The sequence below is a fragment of the Myotis brandtii genome, unplaced genomic scaffold (assembly GCF_000412655.1).
Source record: "Myotis brandtii unplaced genomic scaffold, ASM41265v1 scaffold1033, whole genome shotgun sequence".
In the NCBI taxonomy this organism is placed as follows: domain Eukaryota; kingdom Metazoa; phylum Chordata; class Mammalia; order Chiroptera; family Vespertilionidae; genus Myotis; species Myotis brandtii.
Window position 1 is genome coordinate 1 of NW_005353470.1, and position 5,300 is coordinate 5,300.

At 40.8% G+C, this 5,300-nt stretch overlaps 1 pseudogene; it reads left to right on the forward strand.

Annotated features, from left to right (window-relative positions):
- Positions 1–2,882: 2,882 nt before the first annotated feature.
- On the forward strand, positions 2,883–4,209 carry LOC102250658 (annotated as a pseudogene).
- Positions 4,210–5,300: the final 1,091 nt, after the last annotated feature.

Below are 5,300 nucleotides of genomic sequence, written 5' to 3' on the forward strand. Positions count from 1 at the left end.
GGAGAGGAGTCGGGGTGGCACGGACGCCCCAATCGCGCCGGTTTGTGGTCAACAAGCCTCAGACACACCCTGCCCAGCGGAGCCGCTGCCTCCAACACCTCCTGCTACTCCCCACCAACCGCTGAAGCTCCTGAGTCTGTGCACCCACAGAAGAGTTCAAAATGACCGCCAGGAGGAGGAAGTCCCGCCCTAACCGGATGTGAGAGCACCAAAATGCTCCTTACCCGGCTGACTCAGGCGCAGTGCTTTCTGGGTAATGTAGTTTTTGCAATGACCCAGGGGAAGTCTCATCTCAGCCAATGACCTTGGTGAGTATTGGTGTGGAGGCCCCACAAGTGGTGCTGGAGGACAGGACTGGAGGTCTGCTTAACTGGTTCATACTGATAGATCTCTGAGGGGAGGGGAAGGGCAGGTATGGAATAGATCCACCAAAGAATATGTATACAGGGGGAAACGAGAGACATCTGTAATACTATCAATAATAAAAATTACAGCCCTAACCGTTTTTGACTCAGTGGATAGAGCAAAGGCTTGCAGACTGAAAGGTCCCAGGTTCGTTTCAGGTCAAGGGCATGTACGTTGGTTGGGGGCACATCCCCAGTAGGGGTTGTGCAGGAGGCAACTGATCAATCGATGTTTCGAACTCTCTATCCCTTGCCTTCCTTTCTGTAAAAAATCAATAAAATATATTTTATTTATTTTTTTTTTTTCAAATATATGTGACTTTATTTTTTTATAATGATAGCTTTGCTGGATAAAGTAATCTTGGTTGTAGGTTCTTGGTATTCATCACTTTGAATATTTCTTGCCATTCCCTTCTGGCCTGCCAAGTTTCTGTTGAGAAATCAGCTGACAGTCGTATGGGTATTCCCTTGTAGGTAATTGAGTCTCTTTCTCTTGCTGCTTTTAAGATTCTCTCTTTGTCTTTTGCTCTTGGCATTTTAATTATGATGTGTCTTGGTGTGGTCCTCTTTGGATTCCTTTTGTTTGGGGTTCTCTGCGCTTCTTGGACCTGTAAGTCCATTTCTTTCACCAGGTGGGGGAAGTTTTCTGCCATTATTTCTTCAAATAGGTTTTCAATATCTTGCTGTCTCTCATCTTCTGGCACCCCTATTATTCTGATGTTGGTACGCTTGAAGCTGTCCCAGAGGCTCCTTACACTATCTTCGTATTTTCGGATTCTTTTTTCATTTTGCTTTTCCGGTTGGGTGTTTTTTGCTTCTTCGCATTTCAAATCTTTGGCTTGATTCTTGCGCTCCTCTGGTCTGCTATTGGGTGTAATATTCTTTATTTCAGAGCGTGTATGCTTAATTTCTAGTTTCTTTATCATAGCATCGAGGGTCTCATTAGTTTTCGTGAGGCTCTCCAGAAGTTTATTGCAAGCCCTCAAAATTGCGTTTTTTAGCTCTATATCGTCCATTTCTGTCATGTTTTTTTGTCTCCGCATTTTTTATGCTTTCTTGGTGCACCCCCTAGTGGTCTTTGTGCGCAGTCTTGTTCTAGTTGAGCCTTGATTGTTGTAGTTAATACTAGAGGGATTTGACCACCAGGCCGACTGGCTGTGTGAATCAGCTGTGTCTGCCGCGGAAAACTTCTGTCCTCTGGGGAGGTGCTAATCTAGCCTTTGCCTGAGGCGATCCGGCAAATGGCTCTGCGCAGGGCTTGGGCGGGGCGGGCTCAACAGGGCGGGCGGAGGGAGCCGTTATGGTGCCCTCAGTCCTGTTCCCAGAGGCTCTGCTTCTCAGAACCCCCGGAACCGCTGCAAACCTCGGAGGGAAAGCTGCCTTCCAACTGATGCCAGACACTCCCGCTTCTCCCGTTTGGGTCCGAGTCCCCAGCGATTCGCCCGTATCTGGAGCTCAGAGTCTGAGACTCCCCCCTGACCGAAAACGACAACCGCGCTCTCAGCCACCAGCCCGCTTTGCGCGCGCACCTCCGCACCTGAGTATTTTCCACACTGCGCCTCCTCTGAGCCTCGGTGTGCTGTTATTTTTCCTTCTAGTTGAAGAGTCTCTCCTCAGCCAGCCTTCCTGTGGTTCTGGGTGATGTCCGTTCCGTCTTTTAGTTGTATTTTTGAAGTGGTTGTTTGCGGCAGCAGTCTCCGGTGTTTACCTATTATGCCGCCATTATTTTCTCTATTTTAAAAATAATAATAACAATTATATATATTAGAAAAATTTTAAAATACTCTAGCCCAGCTGGTGTGTCTCATTGGTTGATCATTGACCTATGAACCAGAAGACCATCATTTCTCTATTTTAAAAATAATAATAACAATTATATATATTAGAAAAATTTTAAAATACTCTAGCCCAGCTGGTGTGTCTCATTGGTTGATCATTGACCTATGAACCAGAAGACCATGGTTCTATCCATGGTCAGGGCACAAAAATGGATTGCAGGCTCATTTCCCAGGGAGAATGGAGGTACAGGATGCAGCCTACCAGAGATTCTCTCTCATCATTGATGTTTCTCTCTCTTCCTCCCCGTTCTTCCCTGAAATCAACTAAAATATTTTTTGAATGTATGATTTAAATCAATTGTACTTAAGTCAAATTTTAAGAAAGGTTTAAAACTTGGGGATCCCAATAATTTTACTGTGTTATTAGGAAAGTTCAGAAGCATATTTTTTGCTACTGTATCAATGTGTTGGAAATAAAATACAATGATGTGCTACTGAAATATCATATCATGTCCATTATCAGTGCTATCATTTTGGCATTTTAAAACTGACCATGATGAGAGTATTTAACCAGGAAATAGACAAATAATATAAACCTCCATATCACTTAATATATTACTGAATGCTTAGACTTAAATAAGAGCAGCTCTGAACGTTAACAATGCAGATTAAATGTATAAGCAGAGAGCGTCTTCCGGCCGGAGCGGGGCCGCTCCTTACCATGGGGACAATTCATCTCTTTCGAAAACCACAAAGATCTTTTTTTGGAAAGTTATTACAGGAATTTGGACTTGTAGCAGCTGACAGAAGGTCCTGGAAGATATTGCTGTTTGGTGCAATAAACTTAACTTGTACTGGCTTCCTGCTTATGTGGTGCAGTTCCACTAATAGTATAGCTTTAACTGCCTATACTTACCTGACCATTTTTGATCTATTTAGTTTAATGACATGTTTAATAAGTTACTGGGTAATGATGAGGAAACCCACCCCTGTCTATTCATTTGGATTTGAAAGATTGGAAGTCCTGGCTGTGTTTGCCTCCACAGTCTTGGCACAGTTGGGAGCTCTCTTTATATTAAAGGAAAGTGTAGAACGCTTTTTGGAGCAGCCCGAGATACACACGGGAAGATTATTAGTTGGTACTTTTGTGGCACTTTCATTCAACCTATTCACGATGCTTTCTATTCGGAATAAACCTTTTGCTTATGTCTCTGAAGCTGCCAGTACAAGTTGGCTTCAAGAGCATGTTGCAGATCTTAGTCAAAGCGTGTGTGGAATTATTCCAGGACTTAGCAGTGTCTTCCTTCCCCGAATGAATCCATTTGTTTTGATTGATCTTGCAGGAGCATTTGCTCTTTGTATTACGTATATGCTAATTGAAATTAATAATTATTTTGCTGTAAACACTGCCTCTGCCATAGCAATTGCTCTGATGACGTTTGGCACTATGTATCCCATGAGTGTGTACAGTGGGAAGGTATTACTCCAGACAACACCACCCCATGTTATTGGTCAGTTGGACAAACTTCTCAGAGAGGCTGGATCAGTGCATGTAAGAATTCGCCGAGATGCAAATGAACAAATGGTTCTTGCTCATGTGATCAACAGGCTGTACACTCTAGTGTCTACACTGACCGTTCAAATATTCAAGGATGACTGGATAAGGCCCTCTTTACCATCGGGGCCTGTTGCAGCTAATGTCCTAAATTTTTCAGATCATCATATAATACCAATGCCTCCTCTAAAGGGTATTGATGAGTCGAACCCTGTCACATCAACTCCAACTAAACCTAGTAGTCCACCTCCAGAATTTTCATTTAACACCCCTGGAAAAAATGTGAACCCAGTTATTCTTCTAAACACACAAACAAGACCTTATGGTCTGGGACTTAATCATGGACACATACCTTATAGCAGCGTTGTTAATCAAGGACTTGGAGTTCCAGGAATTGGAGCAACCCAAGGATTCAGGACTGGTTTTACAAATATACCAAGTAGATATGGAACTAACAATTGAATTGGACAACCAAGACCATGACATACTGTGATTTAATTTATTTTATGAGGAATATTGACTCCTTGACTTCCTTCCTATTTACTTAGTAATCCACTTTGCATTGACTGTTCAATCATTTGTTGTAAATATTAGAGAATAGTAGGCTAGTTCATGTTAAATGAAACTATATTTTTATAAGATATAGTTAGAACAGTGAGAAACTTCTAAATGTTGTAGGCTTTAAATAGGCTTCCTTTAGAAAGTGTATTTCTCTAAATTTGAATTTTGCTATCTTTGGTTTTGAAGTTGACTACAGTGTGATATGAGATTACCTTTACAAGAGAACCATTTGATGGAGTAGATCTGTCACATTATATTCTCTTCAGTGAAATTTATAAAACTGCTTCTTGAATAATGATACACATTTTAGGAAAGGATAAAAATATCCATTCTAAAAGTAAAAAAGTCTCTTTTATGGCTTTTCCAAACTTAATTGCTACATTTTTCTTTGAGGTCCTCTGAATTATGTCTTGCAAAGTAAAAGCAAAAATTTATTAGAAATTTTAGAATATATACTACTACCTAGTTTTTGTTTTTTGGTTTTTTAATATATTTTTATTGATTTCAGAGAGGAAGGGAGAGGGAGAGAGAGTTAGAAACATCAATGATGAGAATCATCAGTTGATCACCTCCTGCACTGGGGATCGAGCACACAATCTGGGCAATTGCCCCTGACTAGAATCAAACTTGGGATCCTGCAGTCTGCAGGTTGCCGCTCTATCCACAGCCAGACTGGCTAGGGCATATTACCTAGTTTTGTCATTTAAAAATTTCAATACATTTGTAAATAGTCCATGGTTCTCAAAGTGTTTTTTTCTGGTTAATAAGTACCAAATCCTTTAGTGATGTGCAATAAAGGAATCCCAGTTTTCTCTCTTACACATAATCTGATTCTGACATAATGATGGAATTTATCTTTTTTTGTAACTTTTTCATTGGTTGACTTAATTTCTCATTTTTTAAACAAAACATATCAAATATGTTACCAAAATATATGGGATTCAACAAATGTTATAATATGGGATTTGATATCTTTTCAAAGTTGCACAATCAGTTTGAGAT